Raw genomic sequence first — 13,406 nt, 5'->3', positions numbered from 1 at the left:
ACTCCAAACCCAGTGAAATAAGAGCCAATTTTCCATTACTCTTCCTGATTGCCTGCTGCACTTGTGTGCTAGCTTTTTGTGTTTCATGAGCAAGTTCCCCCAAATCCCTTTGTGTTGCAGCTTTCTGCAGCTTTTCTCCATTTAAATAATATTCTGTTCGTTTGTTCTTCCTTCCAAAATGAACAACTTCTCATATTCCTACATTATACACCTTTTGCCAACTTATTGCCCACTTAGTTAACCTATCAATATCTCTCTGTAAACTGGGAACATCCTCTTGCAATCTGCCTTTCCACCTGTTTTTGTGCCAAAGCGTATTCACTTCCTTCCTCCAAGTTACGAATATGTTTTGTAAACCGTTGTGTTCCGAGTACTGATCTATGTGGAATGCCACTGGGCATGGGTCACCTACCTGAAAAAAAAACCTCTTACCCCCATTTGCTGTTTCTTGCCCATGAGCTAATTCTCCATCCATGCCAAGATATTTCCTCCAACACCATAGGCTCTTATAACTTATCTGTTGTGAGGTAGCTTGTTGAACACTTTCTGGAAGCCTAAATACAACACATCTACTGGTTTCCCTCTATATACTTTGATTGAGACTTCCTCGGAAAACTCTTACAAATTAGTAAGACATGATTTCATCCATGCTGACTCTGCTTGATTAGATTATAATTTTCCAAATATTCTACAATGACTTCCTTAATGATTGATTCCAATTCTTCTACAAGAAAAGTGTTAGACTAAATGACCTATAGTTCTCTGTTTCTTGCCCCCCTCCCTTTTTAAAAAGAAATGTCATATTAGCAGTCTCCAATTCACTGGTACTTCTCCAAAATCCCAAGATTTTGGAAACATACAACCAACCGACAACATGTTCTAGAAATCTCATATAGATGTAGCAGTCAAGAAGGCACAATGCCTCTTCTTCCCCAGGTGGCTCAGGAAATTCGGCATGTCCATTAGGCCCCTCACCAACTTTTACAGGTGCACCATAGACAGCATATTATTTGGGTGCACAACAGCCTGGTACAGCAATTGCTCAGCCCAGGAACCGTAAGAAGCTACAGAAGATTGTGTGCACAGCCCAGACCATCAAAGAAGGAGTGAGAGTGGGCTGTTAAGGTGGCAATGGTGGCCTAGCGATTGGAGTGGCACCTGCACCATTGTGGAGATGAGAATTGGGAGTCTGAGATCTGGATTTTTTTTTTCTTCTTGCTTAACTTTTGACTCTGTTAAATCTTTTGATACTGGTTTTTGTAACCAAGTGGGTGCCATTGAATGGCAACTTTGTGCACTTCTCGCTGTCCTTATGTATTCCTATACTTAGTACATGTGACAAATAAATAAATAAATCTAAATTTACAATTCTCGTTGCTGCGGAAAAGCTGCCAACATCATCAAAGACACCTCCCACCCCAGAAATGCTCTCCTACAACCTCTTCCATCAGGCAGAAAACACACACCAACAGGTTCAACAACAGCTTCTTCCCTGCCATTATTACACTGATGAATGGACTGTCTAACTTCAAATAATGTCGATCTTGTTAATGTTGACCTTGCTTCATGCACCTCCTGTGCGGTGTAACCTGTATGCCTCACTCTGGAGTGGAGATTCTGCTTAAGAGCTGCCTTGGATAGTATCAAGCATCCTCAGTGTTGTTGGAGATACACTGGCCCAGGCAAGTGGAGACTCCTGACTTCTGTCTTGTAGATGGTACACAGGCTCTGGGGAGACAGGAGGTGAGTTGCGTACCTCAATTCCCAGCATCTGATTCGCACTTACTTCCTATTCCACCATAACTGAGTGACTTGCTTGATTTTGTAAATCAATTGAGATGTTTTAACATAAAGTAACAGCTTTATTTTCACCATTACTGATGTCAGCATTTTATGTCCAGATTCTTTTAAAAATTGAAAGCAGCTTCTGAAATTGCCATGATGGAGTTAAGCTCACATTCTCTGAATTATTATTTATTGTTAATTTAGTAGTGATCTGCCATATTACTGGAGACCAGAATATAAACCTAAAGAAAACACTGTTCCTCTGTTCTGAGGAAGGGTCACCACACCCAAAACGTTAACTCTGTTTTTTCCTTCACAGATGCTGCCAGACCTGCTGAACTTTTCCAGCAATTTTGTTTTTGTAAAGAAAACACTGGCAGGTTAGAATCTCACAGATTTAGCCGTGGCTGTATAAAGGAGCTGCATTCAAAATCATAAGCCAGCTGAATAGAGTAGATGAGGAGAAGATGTTCCCACTCATTGTAGGGATTCTATGATTCTAAATTGTTCATTGCTGATCAATATTATAATATGCTATTTTCCACATTGACTATGATAATAGGTGAACTACTAAGAATAGAAGTTGACAAGAGTACAAATAAAATCATTTTAAGTGCAACATTAAATGAACCATGTAACTTTTCTCAACAATTTTTGTATTGTTTTCACCAGTGAACAGCAATTCAGAGGCCCTTAAGGGTCCCATAAAAGTTGAACGGGACCAAACTGTGTTTTTATCATCCAAGCCCAATTACATCACCTTTACTACAAGGTATTTTTTAACATTAACACAAGGCCAGTTCCACACAATGCATTGCAGCCAGCAGCCGGAGCATATTGGGAGAGGTCAGCTGGCTAGGTTGGGTCTGGGTATGGAAAACAATCATACCTGCTCACACAATCCATATAAGCCTAAAGGAAGAAGAGTGTGATTCTCAGGTGTCACAATGCTTTGACCTTGTGAGACCCAACAAATTGTGCACAGACCTCCTCCTTGCCGGCATCTGACCGGTAGCCATACATTTATTTTTTAAATGCATTTAGGAGAGGCAGTAGTGTGGCGGTAATGTCACTGAACAAGTATCTGGACTTCAGGCTAACGTTCTGGAGACATGAGATCAAATCCCATCATGGGAGATGGTGAAATTTGAACTCAATGTAAATTAAACTAGCTAAAAGGCAATCATGTAACCATTGTCGGTTGCCATTAAAAACCCATGTCATTCACCATGATTCTTTGGGCAGGATAAAAATCTGTCAACTTTAACTGGTCTAACTACATATGAGCTTACCTGTTAGGAGCAGGAGTTGATCATTCAGCTGCTCAAGCTTGCTCTACTACTCAATAAGACGACTAATCTGATTTTATCTTAAAACCTTATTCCTGTCTACCTTGATAAACTTTCACTCTTTGCTTGATTAATATCTTAATTAAACAGGCAACCCTTCATTTTTAAATAGTGACTCCAGTTCTAGATTTTCCCAAAAGGTGAAACATCCTGTCTACATCCTCTCTATCATAACCTCTCAAGATTTTTTATATTATAATTAATCCATGTCTCACTCTTCTAGCTTCCAGTGAATAAACGCCTAGCCTATCCAACCTTTCCTCATCAGAAAACCTTTGTCATTCAAGGTATTGATCTAGTCAACCTTCTCTGAACTGTCTCTGATGCATTTTCATCCTTTCTTAAATAAGACGACCAATTGTCTGCACAGTGGCCCAGATGCGGCCTCAGCAGTGCTTTTGATAACTGAAGTATGACCTCCCTAAGTCCTCTTGATGTCCTCCTTATTTCCTCTTTGCAACTTAATTCCCTACCTATCGTTGTTTCATCAGCAAATTTGGCAATATTATCTTTTGTTCCATCATTGCTCCATTGCCTCTATTCCATTTCCCAATTTATTGCTGCTAGTGAGATATTACTTACATTCTTTATAGAGAAGATAGATACAAACTATCTGTTCAATTCATCTGCCATTTCCCCATTATTCAATCTGCAGTCTCACTTTCTAAAGGATCAATGCTCACTTTCTTGACACTTTTCTTCCTTAAATATTTATAGAAACTCTTAATACCTTTTATACTTCTGGTTAGCTTTCTCCTACACTCTATTTTTCATACTTATGTTTTATTTCTCAATATTTGCTTTTTAAACCTATATCTATTCTGTTCAATTTTCTGACCTACCACCTGTCGGAGTTACATGTTTTTTTCCTTTTACTTTGATATCATCTTTAACTTTTCTCATTAATCAGTAATTGTATGTTCATCCCTGGAATTTTTCTTTTTTTGTGTAAACTGAAATATCACCGCAATGTCAAACACTGTATCTCTATTGATTTATCCTCTAATATAATTTCCCAATCGCTTTAGCTAGCTTTGCTTTGATTGCCTTTTAAGTCCCCTCATTTCAATTTTAAAAAATAGTCTTGAACCCACTTCTCTCTACCTCAAGCTGAATTCAAAATTCAATCATACTGAAGTCATTTCTAGTGAAGTGTACCTTCCCTATAAGACCATTTATTAATTTGCTCATGCTGCACAATACCAGTTATTGCATAACTTGCTTTCTTGTTGGCTTTGGAACATGTTGTTCAAAGAAAATATCACAAAATAATTTTATGAATACCTCAACTTGGCTATCTTTGCCCATCTGACTTTTCCATTCTATATAGAGATTAAAATCTCCGATCATTATTGCTGTGCCTATTAAGTTTATGGTTATTTTATGAATTATAAATAGACCATAAGGTAGGCCAGTAGCACTTGAACGAAGGAACAATTTATTACATATCTATACAGTTACACAGCTCGTCCCAGACTGACCAAAAGCTCCTGCTCCAGGTCACGTTACCCACTCTCTTAAAGGGGCAGAAAGCGCCCCCAGCTATGTATACAACAATGCCTATTTCCCAACCTGTCACTAATTTTTTTCTACATGCTTCACCCCTAGTATTCAGTTACAGTTTGGGGGAGCTGTACACCACTCCCACAAGTGACTTCTTACATTTATCATTTCTTATAATTTTGTAAATTTTTCCACATCTTAACTTCCTGAACTTAAGTCATTTCTTTTGAGCTAATAACATCATTTAGTAGCACAGCAGCACCATTTTTTTTTTCTGATTTATGTGCAATTCCTCAATATCCTGTATCCTTCAAGATTCAGTTCCAAATTACAGAGTTACTAGATTATACTAATTCATTGCTATTTGTTTCTATCAGTTCATATTTTTGTTTTGAATGCTGTGTGGATTCAAATACAAAGCCTTTCATTGTATTTTCCTTTATTCTTTTTGTACATTTCAGACTTTTCAATGGAAAAATGCCCATCAATCTCAAAACCTTTTCATAATTTGAAAAGTATGTCAAATCAAAATCAACCAATTATTACCCCATCATTCTACTCTCAATCATCAGCAAAGTGATTGAAAGCATTGTTGAAAGTACTGTTAAGCGGTACTTGCAAAATAATGACCTGCTGACTGACGCTCTGTTCAGGTTCCTCAAAGCCAGTTGGCTCATGACCTGATTACAGTCTTGATTCAAATATGGAAAAAAGATCTGAGCTGCCATATGTATTTAATTATTTGAGGAGGTAGCAAGCAGGATAGACAAAGGGAATTAATTAGATGTAATATATTTAGATTTCCAAACTTGTTCCCACCGTTATAATGGAATATTTGTTGCATTTTTGCGACATGTAAGTGAAGACTACCAGGTGCTAAAAGATTATTGCAATGGAGATAGTGTAAATTTAGTATCCTTTTGACAGATTTATTAAAGTTTTTCAATTATTTTTCATATCAGCTATTAATTAAAGTAACATCTGTCCTCATCCTAATGGCAATAAGATTCACACCCTGGAAAAGTAAGAACCTTGACCACTACCAGCTGAATATATATTTCTCTGCACTGTCTTTTCCACCTTTCTCAAATAGAAAAACAGCTGCCTCATCACAAGTATTATAGTACAGCAATCTTAAAGACCTTCAGTAATACATGACATTACAGATTAATGAATAAAGTCAAAGCATACTATGTCAGGGGTCAATTAGTAAAATGAATCACTGGCTGATTGAAAGACAGAAAGTAGGACTAGTTCAGAGTGGTTACAGGTAGGAATGGGGTCCCATAAGAATGGGTGCTAGAACCACTGTTCACGACGTACTTAGATTTTGACTTTGGAACCTGAAATACAATTTCTTAATTTGCAGTTGGCACCAGATATTCAATCATGAGGAGGACCACAACAAATTTACAAGATGATATCAATAAAGTCAAAAACTTGGCTTGCAATCAGAAAATGACTTTCAACATTGATAAAGGGATGGTATACAGTTTACCAAAAAAAAAATGTAATTATTCACCTGGTCAACAAGAATCTAAATTGGATTGAGGAAGAAAGGGGTCTTTCCACTCATTCATGGAATATGGGCACTGCTGGCACAGCAGGGAGTGCAAACATACAATTCACTCCAATAAGCAGTGCAGGCCAATATCAAAAACACTGATGTTGTTGTGAACATAAACACTGTTATTTATCATCATCATAGAATCATAGAATCCCTACAGTGTGGAAACAGGACCTTCGACCCAACAATTCCCCACTGACCCTCAGAGCATCCCACACAGACTCATCCCCCTATAACCCACCTAATCTACACATCCCTGAACACATGGGCAATTTAGCGTGGCCAATCCACCTAACCTGCACATCTTTGGACTGTGGGAGGAAACCAGAGCACCCGGAGGAAACCCACGCAGACACAGGGAGAATGCGCAAACTCTACACAGCCACCTGTGGGTGGAAACTTCTAGAAGGATTAAATTGTAAAGTAGAGAAAGTGTTCTAAATTTGTATTGATCCTTAATTAGACGACATAGTTGGGTACAGTGTGGATTCTGGCTGCAATTTTATGACAAAGATGTAATTATTGAAAAGGGCAACACTGTGGCCCAGTGGTTAGCATGCTGCCTCACAGCGCCAGGGACCTGGTTTCGATTCCACCCTCGGGTGACTGTCTGTGTGGCGTTTGCATATTCTTCCCGAGTCTGCGTGAGTTTCCTCCCAAGCCCTTCAGATTCTTCCCATAGTCCAAAGAAGTGCAGGTTAGGTGGATTGGCCATGCTAAATTGCCCATAGTGTCTAGGGATGTGCCGGCTAGGATAATTAGTCATGGGAAATACAGGGATAGGGTTAAGGGATGGGTCCGGGTGGGATGTCTTTGGAGGGTCAGTGTGGACTCAATGGGCCAAATGGCCTGCTTCCACACTGTTAGGATTCTATGTTGGGATACTGATGAGGGTGCCAAAAGGACTGACAACAATTGTGCCAAAACTATGAGGTTACACCTATTAAGAGAGGATGAACTCACAATATCTCTTTTTTGTTGAAAACAGAAGATTCAAGGGTAATCAAGTAGCGGTCTTTAAAATCATGAAAAGGTTTTGACACCATAAGCATTCCACCTGTTGAAAGGAACAAACCTGGAGCTCAGCATTATAAGCTACGCAAAGAAAGTGTTAATGTGTAGAACTTGACACCACACTTGTGACAAACAGTATTTAAAGCAAAATCAAATTAGTGTATGAGAGGGAAATAAATAAAGCATTTTAAATTGGAGCAAGATAAATCTTTGTTAAGCAAAGATATTCAGGGATATAAATCAAAGGCAAGTATGTGGAGTTAGGTCACAGATCAGCCATGACTAAATTGAATAACAGAATTTGATTGAGGATCCGAATGGCCTACTCTTGTAACTGTACAGTTATGTAAGGATGAGATAATGAAACTTACAAGGCACGAATAGATCATGAACATTGGCACAGACAAATTGAACAGAATGGACCATTTCAGCTGTGTACACTTTAAAAAAATTCTATGCATGGAACGTGGATGTCTCTGGCTAGGCTAGCATTTATTGCCCAAAGGGCCATTGAGAGTTACCACATTGATGTAGGTGTGAGGTCACATGTAGACCAGGCCAGGTAAAGATGACAGATATCCTTCCCTACAGGGCATCAGTGATCCAGATAGCTGTTTCCCCGACAATCAACCTTTGATGGTTGTCAATAGATACTTAATTCCAGATTTTTTACTGAATTCAAACTCTGCACTCAGCGACAGCAGGATTTGAACCCATGTCCTTAGAACATTAGCTGAGTTTCTAGATTAATAATCTGGCAATAATATCACTCGACCATTGCCTCCCACCTTTAAGACAGAGGTGGGAGTTGTCTTTTGTCAATAAAGTAAACAGCTTGTGAGGCCCTGTTTTTTTTTAAAGTTAGAACAATAAAAGCGGCATGAATGGGTGGAGTCAGGCTCCTACATAACCAGGGTTTTGTTTAGTTTTCAGTTGTTGGGGTTTTTGAAGTTGGCTGTACGTCCCTCTCAGACACAGCAAAAAACTGAAGTTCTCTCTCTACCAGAATTTTCTCCTGATGTTTTCTCCTGGACTGGAGAAACACCGCATGTGGGACAATCCATTTTACTGAATTTGTTCTGAGGAAGGGTCACCAGACCTGAAATGTTAGCTCCGATTTCCCTTCGCAGATGCAACCAGACCTGCAGAGTTTTTCCAGCAACTTCTGTTCTTGTTACTGAATTTTCCATTGCCAAGGGCACATTTATGGAATGTCACTATATTGAAACAGCTGCCGTTCCATATTTAGTAATCTGTTATTCTGTTAAGTTTCCAATAGAGTTAAAGTTATATCCATTCTTCTTTCTTTTGTTTGTGTTTTTACTACACCTAAGAATAAAGTATATTCTGCTTAAAGCTGAGTAGCATGACCAATCGAATGAAGCCTGGAATCTCGCATCTTACATTTGCCTTTAAATAAGATAAAAGTTAGGGTCTAGGCTATCTCCTTGATATAGTTGAAGAGGGTTTGTTCTGGTCCATAACAAAATCTAGGCATGCCATCTGCAGCATGTTTGCTTCTCGGGCTTAGGGCTCAGGGCTCAGTGCTCAGGGCTCAGGCCTCAGATGGGGGCCACTCCGATGTCATAAAGATCCCGATGCCATCATAAACTTGCCCTCAATTCGTCCCTCAAAAGGGAAGTAAACTATCCTGCAGGATGCAGCAAGATCATTCAGGCACAAACTCATTGGAGAGCCAGCCCAATTTTGCTCCTGGCTCTGTAGAGCTGATAGGTTTCCAGCCACAGTCTTTTTTTTCTTGTCAGATTAAGACAAATCATTTCCAAAGTCCCTACATGCACTTGCCAAGGTCAACACTTTGCTTTAGGTACACAGAGATACTTTTTCCACTCATTCTCCCTTCTGGTTTCTGTGCTGAGATATAAGAGATTTTAATGGAGTCATGTTTCTTGCTTCTGTAAGTACTTTTTATTGTGCTGTGAAAGTATTAACTCTCACTTGCCTAGAATAATTTCTAGTGTTGTCTAGAGTTCTTTTGAAGGGATAAATTTCAAACAGAGGCTAATATGGATTTTGTAACATTGTGCAGTACAGAAGGCAGCCATTCAACTTCACAATCTATTCTAAAAACAATCCAGTTTGTGCACTCCATAACCTTTCCCAATGACCCTCCATTCTTTCCACTTCATGTATCTTTCTAATTGTATTTTTCAAGATTACTATTGACGATTATAGGATTTCATCATCCTACCAGGCAACGAATCCCAAATCTTAGCTTGTGGGGAAAGTTCTATGTCATGGAATAATAAGGAGAGTAGCAGCATGGATATAACATTGGCTATGTGATAGGAAGCCAGGAATTATGGTTCAAAGATATTTTTCAGTCTGGAGGAAGGTTTGTTGTGGAGTTTCCCGGGGGGAGGTATTGGGACTCTGACTTCTCTTAATATATAAAAATGAGTTAGATCTTGCTGTGCAGGAAGCAGTTTCAACAGATTTGGAGAATTGTAAGCTATGTAAATGACTGCATGGAACTTCAGAAGGACGTTGACAAGTTGATAGAATGGGCAGATAGGTGACAAATGAAATTCAATACAGAGAACTGTGAGGTGATAGGCTTTGGTAGTAAGAACGTGGGGAGACAGAATAAAAGAAAGAGTGTGTGCAGGAGCAGAGAGATCTGGACGTAAATGTACAGAAGCCATGAAAGATGGCAGGACAGGTAGACAGACCAGTTAATAAAGCACACAATATTCTAGATTTCATTAATAGAGGCATAGAGTGCAGGAACAGGAGGTAATGCTGAACCAAAATAGAACACTAATCAGACCTCAGATGGAATATAGTATACAGTTCTGCAGACCTATGGGAAGGACGGGAATGCTTTGCCAAGAATGCAGAAAACGTTTATTAGAATGGTTGCAGGGATTAGACATTTCAGTTACGAGAAAAGATTAGAGAAGTTAGATGCTAAATCTTGGGAAATGAAGGTTAAAAGGAGACCTAACTGAAGTTTGGAAAACCATGAGGGTTCTAGACAGAATAGATAAGTACAAACTATTTCCAACTCTTAAACATATTGAGAATCGGAGTGCAAAGTTTGGAAGTGTTTTGCAAAAGTGCAAGGTGAGAAAAACAGCAAGTGATCCAGGTTTGGACTACACTGCATGGAAGTGTGGTGGAGGCAAGTTCAATTGAGACATTCAAGAAGGCATTGAATGATTACTTAATTATAGGTAATGTGTAGGTTTACAAGGAAAATAGGAGATTTGCACTGACTCGGAATACTCAGAAATACAGCACACATAATTGTACAAATGGCCACTTTCTGCACTGTAACAATTCTGTAATTTCAGGTATTGACACTTTAACCATTAAAAAAAAAGTTTCTACCTATTTACTGTATAAACTTCTGATTCTCCAAGTGATCCTTCATCCATCATCCCTTGATTTCGTGGGCAATCCTGGCATTTGCATACCCTTAACTGCCCACCGGGATACAATTAGGCATAATTATATTTTATTTGCAGGATATGTTCATTGAAATTGGAAATTCGTCTGCTGGCTCCATCAGCAGGATAACCAAATTCAGACATGAACCATCTGGTCCCTGTTGTATGAATGTCCCACTGAAGTTGCAAAGTCTTTGCATGATCCAGGGCATCTATTGCAATGGATTAACATTAGGAGTTTCAAATATCATCTTTTTAAATTTAATACGTTAATTTGCACTCCCTCGATCATTCAGGCTTCCCCAGTCTTGGATTCTTCCTTTGCAAAGTCAACTGCAAAACTGTCAAATATTCACCCCTTGGGCCATTTTTCACTATCTCTCATCTTCATCACTTCATCTGTTTACAGGCCTCATGCCAACCGATTACCTTCTGCTTCTTGTTCTTTCACTAATACTTCTCTTTCCAACAGCATATCCACTAAATCCAAGAAAATTTAGACATTCGTTATGTTTGGGATTCTAAGCCATGGTCTCGGCTTGAACACTCAAATGGATCTTGTTTCATCCTTTATTTGGCTGGAGCATCTGCACTCAGTAGGTATATACTGCTGCAAGTGACTTGGGTTCATCTGAGTATGAGGAACATGACAATTACCATGCAAAGTCGACAACTACTATATCCAGGAGCTACTGTCCAGCACTTCTACCATATTCCCACCAAAGCTGTGGTGAACGATCTTAGGGTCAATAAACCATCAGGCGACTGAATGCTGAAACATTTGTGAATTTTGTCGCCTCTCCTTCAGCAACAATGCAGTCAATTAAAAGGGAGCCAAGTTCAAGTGACAGTATTAATAAAACAGTCACTTGTACTCAACATTTCACATCATAGGATTTCACAAGTTTTTGAAATGGGATATAAGCTAAACCTTGAAAACACAGTCACAGTGAAGTGATTTTATGAATAGGAGCAAGTTACTGCAGACGCTGGGATCTGTACTGAAAACAAAAATTGCTGGAAATCACAGCTGGTCAGGGGGCATCCATGGAGAGACAGCAAGCTAATGTATGTAGTCTAGGTGACTCTTCACCAGAGACCATGAAGAGCTCTGGCGAAGAGTCATCTAGACTAAAAACATTAGCTTGCTCCTTCTTCGTGGATGCAACCTGATCCGCTGTGATCTCCAGCATTTTTTGACTTCATGAATACAATAGTCAAGAGATGGCAGATGCAGTTAAGCCATATGATGGGTTGTATCTAACCAGAATTTTGACTTATGAGGAACCCACTAGCCAAACTGTAAATTACACTGACTGTAGGTTCCAGCTGTTTAGGGTGAATACAATCTGATGATGCAGGCAAGTCAGAATCTTCTTCTTCAGAAAGCTTTTGTACGGTCATGGTCTAGTCATCAACCTAGTCAGTGAAATTGTTGTAAATTTTAAGGATATATTATCAAAAGCGAAGGAGCTTTGCATCAGTCATTGTCATAGTTACTATAAAGCAATATGTGATTTAGGACAGGAACAGAAACATAAAGGATTACCTCAGGTGGGATTGATTATCTGCATTGTAGAAACGTACTCCTATCAATGATCAACAGGGTCAACATTACTTGGATGTTAAGGAAAGATTGTTCATAAGTACTGATTTAAATTCACGGCAGCAGGGTACTGATATTTGTAAGGTACCAGTAGCACAGTAAACAGCTAATGAGTTGTAATGAGTAATGAGCATAATGAGTTGTAGGCCTTGGCCATTTTCTCCACTTGAATGAATTAAGGTTGTTACATTAGAGTATAACAGGAAGTGTGGGTTACCTCCCAGCATAGCTCATGTTCCTATCTGATGCTCTACTGGCCATAAAGTATTAAAACAGAGTGATTTGGTTCTAACTTCATGCAAAATCTTAATATTGTCTAGTACTCAGCGACACATCTTGTTTCTCACCTGCTACTTTATTCATTCAATATATGTAGAATCTGAGGTATTCCTTTGCACCAACCAATACAATTAGCTTCATTATAATTCCTGGCCCTAACACCCACACTGATAAAACAAAATTAAACATAAAAAGCATTGAACTGAATACAGAAAAGGTAGAAAAATATTCACTGGGATGCAACAGGGTAGGATGCATTACTTAGAAACATAGAAAATAGGAGTAGGAGGAGGCCATTTGGCCCTTTGAGCTTGTTCCACCATTCATCACAATCATGGATGGTCATCAAACTCAACGGACTAATCCTGTTTTCTTCCCATAACTTTTGATCCCATTCACCCCAAGTGCTACATCTAGTCATCTTTTGAATACATTCAATGCTTTGGCATCAAATACTTCCTGTGGTAATAAGTTCTGCAGGCTCACCATTCTTTGGGTGAAGAAATGTCTCCTCATCTCCGTCCTAAATCCTCTACGCTGAATCCTCATACTGTGACGCCTGGTTCTGGACACACCCACAATTGGGAACATCCCCCCTGCATCTATCCTGTTCAAAAAGCTACCCTGAATGCAACGAAACTTTAGCATGGCTTGTCTGACATATAATTAATGTTAGATTTTTCAGTGCGCTTGTAGGAAAAAAAATCTTAGGATTCAGATGACGTTAGCAAAGCACTCATTATTCATTCATTTTACAAGACTCCATGCTGCTGATCGAATTTTGCATACAGCGAGTACGTAGCAGACCATTCTATATCAACTTTATGGCAGGATAGTGTAATTCATCCACAGACCACGTGTTACCCAGAACTCTGTTGTCGTAGAATGGA

Source organism: Rhincodon typus, chromosome 5, assembly GCF_021869965.1.
Source record: "Rhincodon typus isolate 14 chromosome 5, sRhiTyp1.1, whole genome shotgun sequence".
NCBI classification, from domain to species: domain Eukaryota; kingdom Metazoa; phylum Chordata; class Chondrichthyes; order Orectolobiformes; family Rhincodontidae; genus Rhincodon; species Rhincodon typus.
This window is presented reverse-complemented; position numbering follows the sequence as displayed.